The sequence below is a fragment of the Passer domesticus genome, chromosome Z (assembly GCF_036417665.1).
Source record: "Passer domesticus isolate bPasDom1 chromosome Z, bPasDom1.hap1, whole genome shotgun sequence".
Classification (NCBI taxonomy): Eukaryota; Metazoa; Chordata; class Aves; order Passeriformes; family Passeridae; genus Passer; species Passer domesticus.
In genome coordinates this window covers 83222701-83235195 of record NC_087512.1, presented here as the reverse complement: position 1 = coordinate 83235195, position 12495 = coordinate 83222701, and positions in this window count along the sequence as shown.

Below are 12495 nucleotides of genomic sequence, written 5' to 3'. Positions count from 1 at the left end.
ACACCCAGAGTTCACTGTTAGGCCACCATGCTCTCTGGTTCTGCCCTCTTCCTCTCCCTGTGTATGCATGGAGCATTGCTGTGCTTTCAGCAAGTTCTTGGTGAGAACTTCCAGCACCGCAAGCTCCTCTGCCCTCGGTGGATGCTCGACATGGAAGAGCATACTCAAGCTGGCTCTTCTAAAACCCAGGGTCCTTGTTCCCTTCAGCGTGCTCAGCACGACCTTCAACTCCACGGTGCTGTGCAACTGGAGCAGCAGGACAGGGACCTCTGCAGCCTGAGCTGCCCTTGTTCCTCTCTGCCCGTGCACAGAAGACAGCATGGAAGAGAACGGCAGCAGAGCCCTGCGTGTCCCCGGGCTCAGGATTTGTGCTGCTTCAGCTCCACAGACAGAGCCATGGCTTAAGTGAGAACGCCAAAATGTTTATTAAGGGAAGGCAAAGTGAAGGGGTGAACTGGGAGGGAAAACAGGGGATTGGCAGGGCCAGGGGGCTGGAGGGAGGGAGCTGCAAACAGGGAGCAAGAAGGCAGGAGCTCCTGGAGCTTGCCACAGGCTCAGCTGTGAGCAGCAAGAGCTGGGCCTGGAGCTGCAGCTGGTCCCCTCTGCTCTGCAGGTGCTCCCATCTTCAGTGGGAACTGGGGGTGGCCAAAGGACGCTGGTTCTTCCCATCCTGCAGGCGCAGTTCGGCAGATCTTGCGTCGAAGGTCAGATTGACAGGGGGAGGCTGGACCCCGCCAGGCGCCAGGGCAGGAGGGGGCCGAGCCCTCTCCCATGGATACAGCAGCATCCCACAAAACCTCACCTTGGCCACGTGCCAAGCACAGGAATAGAGGGAGCAGGCTCTGGCTCAGGATTCTCATGAGAGCCTCTTCCCCCTCTTCCACTCCCAGCTCCATCACCTGGCTGAAGAGCTGAATGGAGAGCAGCTGCAGCTGGCTCTTATCCTGGAAGGAAAGGAAAAGTCCTAAGCACCAAATGCTCCCGACCCTTTGGAGCAAAGGCCCAAAACTGCAGAGAGCACAGAGTTTGCAGGCAGGGGCCAGTGCTCTTGGCTGGGGGCACAGAGCCTTACGTTGTCAAAGTGTGGCATCTGGGGCTCAGCCAGCTTCAGGGTGGTGATGCTGGGTATCTTGAACTGTTTGTCCTGCAGCAGACGCGTGAGCACGGAGAGGCTGGTCCAGAGCATCTCCGCATTGGGATCACGCAGCTGCTGCAGCAGGCGTTGATAGAGGCCGTGTATTCCTCCGCCCTGTGTGCAAGATGAGGCTGTGCTGTGAAGCCGTGAACGGCTGCAGCAGCAGCAGCTGCTGGTGGCACTGGGGCAGCTGAAGCGGGAGGCAGGAGAGCTGGGAGCAGCTGCCTCTGCTGGCAGAGGCCAGCCAAGGCCAAAGGTGTGTGTTCCCCCGCCCCACGCTGCCAGCGCGGCTTCAGCCACTGCCCCCTTCTCACCAGCAAGGGCTCCTTGCTGAGCAGCACCAGGCCTCTGAGCTGCAGGCGCAGCCTGTCCCTGCACTGGCTGGGCAGGTGCCTGGATAGGAGCCAGAGGGCACTGGGACCGTGTCGGCTCAAGTCCAGACAGTCCAGGAGCTGAAAGGCACAGGGCAGTGACGGGGGAGCCGGCCGGCAGGAGCCCGGAGCCGCACAGGGCCGGGCCCCTGCAGCAGCGGCAGCAGGCGCGGGCAGCGTCCCAGGCGGCTGCGGCTAGCAGAGGCCCCAGAGCTGGGAGGCAGCTCAGGCAGGCAGCGCTGGCCGTCAGGCTCACCTCCACAAAGAAGGCCAGGGCAGGCAGATCCCGGCGTGGCTGCTTGCGGATGAGCAGGCTGAGCAGGTGCGAGGCCATGTGGGGACACAGGGGGCTCAAGCCACGGCGCAACTCCCTGGCAGGGGAAAAAGGCACCAAGGCCCTGAGCCGGCGGGCAAACCTCTCCCAGCAGTGACTGACTGAGGTCTGATCTTTCCCCAGCACTCTGCAAGGGGACACGGGCCCCTTGGCAGGCGGCTGCTCCTGGGCATCCTCCTGTGCCAGGCTTGTGCAGTCTGCTCGGCCGTGCCTCGCTGGCAAGGCCCTCTGGCTTACGGGCGCAAGGACTGCGTGGGGCACTCCGGGCACGGGGCACAAATGGTGGCAGGGGCGGAGGGGAGAAGGGGGTCTCACCTGGCCAGCAGGCCCGCTGCCTCGTGCTGGGTGTTGGCACAGAGCAGGGCGTCCCAGACCTGTGTGTGCTCCAGAGCCACCAGCTTCTTGTGGAAGCCCAGTCGGGAGAGCAGAGCCTTCATGGTCTGCGCTGCAAACCTGTGTGCCCAGCAAGGGCCAGGTCACGCTGGGAGCACTGGCCCTGGCCACAGGGGGCATGGGAAGGACAGGGCGACTGGCACCTGTTGGGGTCGCTGGGAAGGCCGTGTTCCTCCCGGCACACTCTCCAGAAGCTGCGGGTCTCAACGTCCTCTGGCATCTGCTCTGTGGCAGAGAAAATTTCCAAGAGCAGATCCACCAGCAGCTGGGGAGAATAAATGAGCATCCCGTAGTGCCACTGGGACGTGGGGACAATCCTCCGCAGCACCAGAGTTGCCTGCAAGAGACAAAGCACCCCGAGGCAGAGCTCAGTGCCCAGGTGCCCATGAGGCAGGGCCCGAGGGGAGACGCAGGGCGGGCACCCGGCCTGCTGCCCCTGAGCCTGCCCTGAGCCCAGCTTTCAGCCCAGGCCAGGAGCTGCAGCGTGGGGAGAGCATGGAGAGCTGCTGGAGAGGTGAACTGGAGGGCGAGCAAAGGCCAGCTCCAGAAACTCACAGCAAGGGCAAAGGCGGCCTCATTCCCGCTGCAGAAGATCCTGCCGTGCGGTGGCTGCTTCTCTACTACGGAGAGCAGCGCCGGAAGGACCTCCTCCACGGCGACTTCTGAGGTGGCCATGGCCCTCCACATCAGTGTGGCAGCTCTGTGGGACCAGAGCTGTGTGTCAGCACCCTGCCCCGTGCAGCTGCCTCGGGCCAGGTGACAGAGCCCCGGTGCCCTGAGGGGCCGGCAGGGAGCATGGCAGCAGGCTTGGGAAACAGAGAGGCCCGAGGGGCCCTACGGGCCAGTGAGCACCGAGCTCCCGAGGCACCTGTGCCCCGTACCTGTCACACAATGGGGCACAGTGCAGGAGGCTCATGACCACGTGAGCGGGATGGTCTTCTGTCAGGCTCACGATGGCCATTTGCAGCCCCGCGTCCACGGTGTCGCAGGACGCCAGTCTCTGCAGGATGGCCCTGACCGTGGCTAGCACCTGGAGGGAACGGCATGGGGGAGACTTGGTGTGCTGTCCAAGGCAGCAACTTGCCCAGCTTCCTTCCCCCAGGAAGTGCTTGCCTTCCCACCCCACTGTGATGGCCCCAAAGGCTGAGCGGGACCAGCAGACATGGCTTGAGGGGCCACGTGATCCTGGGAGGCCTTCAGCCCCGGCCCCAGGCTGATTGCCTGCTGCGCAGAAGAAACACCCTTCTGGCAAAACTCCAGACTGGGTGCAGGACTCACAGTCAGGGCAGTCACGGCGTCCGTCTCTTGGATGGCCTGATTGAGGGTGTTTGAGGTGGCCATCCCCTCAGTCAGGGCCATGTCAGCCTCCGCCCGGCCCTCGGCCGCTGCCCGCTCACAGCTTGCAGCGAGCTCAGCGGGCGCAGTGCTGGCAGCAGGCTCTGCCCGCAGCTCGCTGGGCATGGAGTCAGGCTGGGCCGTGCCCCCGGTCACGGTGGCGCTGGTCTTTCTGCGCCGGAGACGCAGGAACCTCCGCAGTGCCTGCAGCAGAAGGAAGGGCGGGAAGAGAGGGACGTTCCATGGTCTGCTCCAAGCGCGGGGCTGGGCTGAGCAGGGCCAGCAGGCCCGGCCCAGCTGGGGATGGCCGCAGGTACCTGCGCCGCTCTACGGAAGCGGCCGCGGGTGGGCTCCTGCTCTTGAGACCGGTCCATGGCTGCATCTGACAAAGAGGGAGAGCAGCCGGAGCTGAGGGGCTGTGGGAGAGGCCGGAGAACACAGGCCAGCCCTGCGCTCCCCAGGCAGGGACAGCCCCCTGCGTCCCCGGGGGACGGAGCACGACTGCCATCGGGGGGGCAGTCCCTGCCCCTGTCCCATCCTGTCCGTGGGCATGTCCATAGGGATGGGATGGGATGGGATGGGATGGGATGGGATGGGATGGGATGGGATGGGATGGGATGGGATGGGATGGGATGGGATGAGATGGGATGGGATGGGATGGGGCAGGATGGGGCCTAGGCTGGCTGCAGGCACCAGTGCTGCGGCCCAGCTGCGCCACTCACCGTCCTGCAGCGGCTGCAACTGCTCCGGCTCTGCAGGCTGCTGCACTGGGGCAGCTGCAGGGCCGTTCTTTTTCTTCCCCCGAAGCCTCCGGAATAGGCTGAGCACTTTGCTCGCCATCCCGCTGCCCGACCTCGAGGGACAGATGCCTCGGTAAAGGTCCGAGTCAGCGGTGCCGCAGTCGTGCCTTGCAGGCACCTGCGACAGGGAGGCCTCAGGAGGATGACAGGACAGCAAGTCCTGCCCTGTGTTCTCGAGGGCTCCTGCCACAATGACAGGAGACTCCTCGTGAATGATGGAGTTCACCAACTCCCACGGCCTGGCCACAGGGGCACTGGCCGCAGGGATGGGAGATGCCTCGGAAAGACTCCGAGTAAATGACTCCTTAGGTCTGGCCGTGAGGCCAGCCGCAGGAGTAGCGCGTCGGGAAAGCTCCGGGTGGGCAATGAACGAGCTGGTTGTGCGGCGGATCCACACAGCACCGCTCTGTCACGTCCTGTCCCGTCGCGTGCACCGAGCACTCTGGCGTGGCCGTGACGCTGCCAGCACCTATGTCAGCGCATGTCACAAAGGGCTGCTGCCACACCCTGTTCCACTGCGCCGCACGGTGACCCTGCTGCACCGTGTCACAAGGGGCCCTTGGTGATGCTGCCACGTGCCCCGGGGCCACCCCCTCCCCAGGCAAGGCGCCCCTGCTTGGAAGGAATCCGTTGCCCCGAGTGCCTAACACAGCCCTGGACACACCAAGGCTGGCCAAGTGCTCTCCAGGTCTGTGCCCGGCCTGCACAGCCCAACTCGGTGTGGCCCTGGAGCAGAGCGGCTTCCAGCAAGCAAGAAGCAAACGCATCTTGCCAAGAGCTAAAACACACCGGCTAGGGAAGATGGCATTAATAAAGGCCTTTGAATTCACAGCTCTCTGAGAGATATTTGGGGTTCTTGCTGGGCAGAGGTGATCCGCCTCTGTCCTGTGCTCAAAGGGGGGAACACACTCTACCACAGGTGCTTGGCTTGGTCTCCGCAGGCCCAGGCAGGTGCCAAAACTGCTCTTGACAGCCTTCTCCTTCCCACGCCCCACTGCCAAGTGCAAGGGGCCTCAGGGACAGAAAGGAGAGCAGGGAGGCAGAGGCAGACAGCTGCACCTACATCACTGGGGGGGCTCCTGGGGAAGCACTTTGCTTGAGAAGCAAGCCCCTCTCTTCCAAAGGCATTTCCACAAATGCGCACATTTCCCGGGGAGCACCAACACACACTTCAGAAACTCTGGCAAGGCTGAATTCCTTCTGCTCCTTGCAGCCATGGCACTCCAGCTGGAGCTCCTCTTTCTTCCCCCGAGTATGTTTCCATGGGTCCTTTCTGGCACGCAGCCCCGGGCCCCCTATAAACAGGAGCTGCCCGCTGCCTCCTCATGTGCCTGAACTCCTGCCTGCGCTCAGGGCAGCAAAAGCAGGCTGTTGCCAGCCAGGGAGCGGAGCCCTGTTCCCGCAGGAGGCTCTGGTCAGCCCCTTCCCCACTGTGCACGCAGCACTTCTCCTGCCTGCCCAGAACGCTCCTGGCACAGCAGAGCACAAGCTGGCCGGCTCTGGGCTCAGCACACCCCAAACACAGGCGCACCCCAAACACAAAGCAGCAGCTGTTTTGCAGCCATGCCCCAGAGAGATGGCAAGGATCCCCTGCCCCTGGGCTCACTTGCTTGCCTTTCTGACTGCCTCTGAGGCAGGGGCAGCGCTTCCTGGCTTGTGGGGAGAGCAGAGGCACCGCAACCACACGCAGCCTGCAGGCACTGCCTGACAACACTGCCTCCACTGGGACGCTCGCGCCTCTGAGCCTCTGCCACTCCGCTGCTGCTGCTGCTGGTGCAGCTTCATTTGCTTTTTGGCACAGCCAGAGCTCACTGCTAGGCCACGCTGGTCTCTGGTTCTGCCCTCTTCCTGTCCCTGTGTAGGGCTGGAGCATTGCTGTGCTTTCAGGAAGCTTTCTGTGAAGACTTCCAGCATTGCAAGCTCCTTTGCCCTCGCTGGATGCCTGCCATGGAATCCCTGACGGCTGGCTTCAGAGCACACCCCAAGCCGGCTCTTCTAAAACCCAGGGTCACTGTCCCCCTCAGCGTGCTCAGCACCACCTTGAACTCCACGGCGCTGTGCAACTGGAGCAGCAGGACAGGGAGCTTTGCAGCCTGAGCTGCCCTTCTTCCTCTCTGTCCGTGCACAGAAGGCAGCAGGGAAGAGAAGGGCAGCAGGGTTCCGCGTGTCCCCGGGCTCAGGTTTTGGGCTGCTTCAGCTCCATGGAGACGCGGGTAACGTGGAAAAGGCAAACTCTTAATAAGGCAAAGTCTTTATTAAGCAAAAGCCAAGGGAAGGGGTGAGCTGGGAGGTAAAAAACGGGGATGGGCAGGGCCTGAGGGCTGCAGGGAGGGAGATGCCAGCAGGGAGAGGGATGGCAGGAGCTACTGGAGCTTTCCACAGGCTCAGCTGTCAGCAGCTAGAGCTGTGCCTGGAGCTCCAGCTGGTTCCTTCTGCCGTGCAGCTGGTTCCATCTCCAAGGGGAACTGAAAATGGCTGAAGGAGGCCGCTCCATCCGATCCAGCTGACAAAGGAAGTGGCGAAGATCTGCTCTGGAATGTCAGCTGGATCCCTATGCTGGTGCAGGATGGGCTCTCCCCTGAGGGCGTGAAGAGCTGAAAGAGAGAGGAGCAGAGTCACGGCCAGAGGCCAGATTGAGGGAATGCAAGGAAAGCCTCCTGCCAGGGCCATCCCAGCCGGCTGTTACCATGGCCAGGAGGGAGTGGCAGACACGGGCTTGGGCCGGAAGGTGCTGGCCACGGATCCCCCAGGTGCCCCTGAAAGCCCTCCGGGCTCTGCCCCCGCCGCCCCTGGTCCGCACAGGGAGCAGAGCCCTGGGCAGCCCGGGCACGGAATGTAGCTGCGGGGCCGGCATGTGCAGCTGCCCCCGGCGGTCCCCGCTGGCCCGCGGCTGCCCTCACTCACCCTCAGCGAGGACCTGGAGCTCCTCCTTCTGCCCTGTCATCAGCGCTCCGGCCACCCCTGGCAAGACAGAGGCACAGGTGGCGGCCCCGGGCGGCAAAGCTGCCCGACACGGGCGCTGCCAGCCCCGGGGCCGCACGCCCTCCTCCCCGGGCAGGGCTCGGGCCGGGCCCCTGCCGCACGCTGCCGCCCCGGGGAGGGCTCGGCTGCGGGAGGGCGGCGGCAGAGGCCAGGGCTCGGCTCCGGCTGCCGGGGCAGCAGCCGGGCCGGGAGGCGGGGAGGGACGCCGGGCTCGTGGCTCACCCATGATGCTGACGGCCGTCTCTCGCAGGGACCTCTGCGGGCTCTGCAGGCGCGGCAGGGCGCAGCGCAGGTGCTCGGCCGCTGGGGTCAGGTCCTGAAACAGCTGCGGGGAGCGCTGGGAGGGAAGGCCTGGCGTGGGCTCTGCCCCTCGGCCGGGCACTGCCCGAGCCGGGCACCGGCCCAGCCGGCCCGCACGGCCCAGGGCAGGGAGCGGCGTGCGGGGCGCAGGCTGGCGGCCCCGGGTGCGGCGCTGGGCAGGGGCACAGCTGCCAGCCCCCCATGCCGAGTACCGGGGCCAGGGGGCTTCTCCAGCCTGCGGCTGGGGCTGCCGGGCTGTCCTTACCAGGCTCTGGGCGAACTTCATCCGCAGCTCCTCCAGGTCCGTCCTTCTCAGTCAGCGTGCCGCACAAAGCAGGGCTTCGCCAGAGGCCTGGAGAGCAGCAGAGAGCCGCAGGTGGCACCAGAGCCCAGGGCACAGGACCTGTGTCCCTGTGCCAAGGCCAGGGGGAGGCTGGAGCCCGCCAGGCGCCAGGGCAGGAGGGGGCCGAGCCCTCTCCCATGGATACAGCAGCATCCCACAAAACCTCACCTTGGCCACGTGCCAAGCGCAGGAATAGAGGGAGCAGGCTCTGGCTCAGGATTCTCACTTCCTGTGCATTTGTATGTACAGAACATCAAGGCAGACCACAAGCAGAGCTGCCCAAAGCTCAGAGTGCCATCATGGTATTGAAGAGGAGGAACAAAGTGAGATGAGAAGAATTCAAGAGGCGATTCATCTCCATCAGCACAGGAGCGATCAACAAAACCAGAAATTGTGGCAGCCACTCCACTCATGAGACATCCTCTCTCTTGTTCTCTACAGAACCTTTACAAACAGATGCTGGCAGAGCTGCAGGAAACTGAGGCTAGGAACAAGGCAAGGAAGAAGAGGCCAGAAGAAATTCTTGAAATCATCATAAAGAAATTTAAACTCCTCCTTCAGGAGAAAATGGCTCTAGATGCGAAAGTGAGTGAAATAGCAATAGCCTCTGCAGTCACCAAACTGGTGCTTTCTGCCATTCTTGCCTTTCCTCTGCCCAGCAGGGGAGGGGTGGCGTGATGCCTCTTAAATGCCACCCTGCTGAGGCCTCTATCACAGCTGCTCTGAAGGACACTTCCTGGTCTGCTGAATCTCAGCTGTTGACTTGGACAGTGGGATTAGTCCTTTTTACATCTTGCTCAGAAGTCATCCAAAAAAAGTCCTGGTGACTTCTTCCAGGTCCCCTTGTTTCTTGGGGTTTTTGCAGGTGTACATGATCACTCAGATAGATTTGGAATACAAGCCACAGGCTATCTGTATCCCTTGTGAATCTGCTCCTGTCCTGTTCTTTCCCTTTCCTCACAGTGGATGACTCCTGGCTGACAGGGAGAAGCTGTAGTCTCTGACTGCTTTGTTCTGTTTGACTTGAGGTGCATGTGTTGACATCCTACCTGGAAGCCTTTGAAGAGTTCCAGCAAATGACAGGAGACCAAGAGACCCAAGACTGGAGTGAGGCCCAGGAACCAAACCAACCAGAGATGCTGCAGGATAAGCACATCCCCAGGATGGTGCAGGAAAAGACAAATCAAGACCGGGAGGTAAAAACATTAGAACGAGGAGCTGCAATGTGCCTGCAGCCTAAGAGGGGGAAAGGAGTCCTTGGGAGGATGTAGAGCAGTCATTGTTTCAGTCATCCTTCCAAACATGAAACTGGACATGAACTCGAGTTAAACCAACCTTTGGTTTTGACCATTTGGTTTCACAAGCGGACAGCCAAACCAATCCAGTTGAAGAGCTCTGCATGTGGCTGACAGCAGCTTTCCTAAGGGCTTGCATTTGAAATGGGATCTCAGGGAAATCTCTGCCAGCCACTTTCCTGAGACAAACTCATTTCTTGTCTCAGATCTGCAGTGGCCTTCTCACTGAAGCAGCTGCTTCAGCAACAGCAGCAGCAGCAGCATCCCAAGGAGCCTTTGCTCTCCAGCTGGAGAAGTGGAGCTGGGGCACTTGGTTCACCTCCTGTGCTGACCCAGCTGCCGCTCAGCAACAGCGGATCGAGGATGACTCCCTGCAGCAATGGAGTACGTCTGCTGTCTTTCCTGTCTGAGCGACAGTGTATTGTGTGCACGTGTCAGCATAGCTGTACCAAAGGGTCCTCCTCAGTTTGGTGTCACAAGGACATTTAGGACTGCCCACGGGAAGTGCTGGCAGTGCTCTGAGGCAGCGAGAGAGCGCCTGGCTGTTCCTGCTGCCTCTGAGGGCAGCTTAGACTGGGCTTCCCTCTGGACTGAAGGCAGAAGCAGGGATTGTTCCTGCATCAGCAGAAGGCTGTGACTGCTTGAGTGACTAGCCATGGGCAGAAGCCCACCTCACATCAGTCTCTCAGAAAACACATCAAGTCCTTTGTGATTCTGCAGCACAAGGCATTTAATCTGCTTCTTGTCCATAACAGCTGCCAGTGCTGTGCTCTCAGATAAGACCTGGTGGGGCTGAGAGCAGAGCCCAGTGGATTCTGGGTCTACTATCACCTGTTGGGACAAGAAGGGCATTGATCTGCACCTCGCTGTGTCTGATCTCAAAGCCCATCCTGTTGTGTCCTGAATGGGGGCAACAGCTTGTACAGGGCTCAGGCTGCCTGTGGCTTCTTCCCACTGCTTGTCAGTGCTCCTGCTTGGGCTTTGCCAGCCATCTTGTGGTAGCTGCCCTGTCCCTGAGGGCTGGTGGGACTGCAGAGGCTGGAACCTTCCTTAGCTGGGAGAGTCCTGCTGCTGCCCAGCACTGCAGCACGGAGCTGCCTGGGGCAGCAGCCCCTCGTCTGGGCCGGCTTCTGCATCGCACGGCCTGGCCTCAGGAGAGGGTCAGCATCTCCTCTGGCAGCTGTCTGTGTCACACTGGCGCCTCAGGAGCACTGCTGTCCTCTCTGCCCGTGCCCGCCGTGCCGAGTTGGGAAGATGGGGATGTGTGCAGTGCGAGAGGGCGAGTGCAATGGGAGCGACTGATCCGCGCTGTCAGGGTGAAGAGAAGCAGTGTGGTTCTTCACAGGGGCACAGGCCAGGGTGATTTTGAGCTCAGCCTGCTCATAAAGGGTGAGGGTGCTGATGCTGAAAGTCCCATCGGGATTGGTTATAGCATGAGCTGCTCTGGTTTACAAACACAGAGGCATTCTTCTGGTAAACTGCTGCAAGGTGGAAAAGATGAGAACACTTGCAATATTCCTCCTGTTGTGAAATTGGCATCTATTCAGAGGAATTGATTCTAGATGTCAAGGTGCATTTAATCTTAGCAAGTAGGAAATCTTTTGTTGAACCTCACAGTGCTTTTTCTCAAGCAAACAAAGGCACTATTAGTTCAAAGTCTCCTTAATGTTTGTAGATGACAAACTTTCTTGCCTTGGTATCTGTTTTCTTCTGGTCTCTGTCTCCTCTGAATCTGTCTCCCTGTGCTTCCCTGTGTGTCCGCTGTCAAGAGGTCTCTCTCTTCAAAGGATGCTAGAAAATCAGTGTCTGTGCCAGCCACTTGTGCTGCAGAACATCTGCTTTCTTGTTGTTGTTCCTGTTCCTGTTCTTGTTAGCCATCTGTCCACAAAGGGAGGGCTCAGAGCCCCAGGCAGTGGGACTACATTTTGTATCCCCTAGAAAGCAGGATCTCTGCTTTCAAGTGAGCATTTTGCATTTTGTTTCCCCCAGGGAGAATGGTGAAGATGGAAAATCCCATGATGAAATACACTAATCTGGAATATATTGGCAGGGGGTGAGTCCAAGCAATGTTGATTTTACAAAACTATGCACCAGGTTTTTTGCTGGTGGAATAGCTATCATGTGTGAATTCAGACAAGCTACCAACGTGTTCAGACACTGGGCATAGATTGTCAGTGCTGATCAGAATTTGTAAATGTGGTCAGAAGGCATTGTCAAAGACATCTCCATGTTTCCAGCATCCTGCAGGTCTTAGGCATTTACAGCTGAGATCTCCTGTGTGGGTTGGCTTTCACTGCAAGAGCTAAATGACTTCTCCTTTCTTTGCTGCTGTTTTGTTTCTAGGAATTTTGGAGATGTTTGTAAAGCACTCGACACTGCCACAGGAGGAGAGGTAAATGTCAACAGCTGCCGCAGACTCTGCTGCACTCGAGGGCTTTCCCCTCTGCTGTGAGCTGGGGCTGGAGCTTTGGGTAGAGCTGTGCTGAAAAGGCACAAGAAGCACAGACTGGTGCCAGCCTGCAAAATACATTTGGGGCTTTGTCTTTCTCAGCTGCCAGAAGGAAGGCATGGAGGGCAGCGGTTCCTTTCAGAGAAGGATGCGCTCACTCGCCCTCCATGGCTAAAACAAAGGTGGTGCCTTAGAGCACCTCACTGCCCTTTGGGGCTACAGCTTCAGAGTCCTGAATTCTCATTTCTGGCTGCCAGCAAATACATCTGAAAGTTCCTGGTATGTTCCTTAGCCACCTGCAGTGCTGCACTTGGGAGCTGCACGTAGGGAGAGATCTGCAAGGCGTCCCTAAAAGCCCTAAGCCCTGCCCATAGCCCAGGATGTATCCACAGAGTATCAAGGCCTGGATTACTTCTTCTGAATCCCATACAAAGCAGCAGAGGGTGTGGTCAGAGGTTTGTGGCTGATAGTTGACACACCACTGATACCAAGTTGTCGAGGCAACATCAGTGGCCCCACATGTCCTGTAACTGCCCCCCAAGGGAGCAGAGAAATGGGCTGTTGGAATGTCAGTTCCTAATTACTGCAGTGCTAATCACAAGGCAGTTTGGCACAGCTCAGCTGTGTCATTGCAAAATCCCTCCCTCCATGTCTGTTGTGGTCTCGTGCCACCAACTTCTCAAGTTATTGGTTTTCAATGTCTCTCTAGGTGGCTATAAAGAAAATAAAGCTTCGAGGACTGAAAAGGAAGCAGCTAA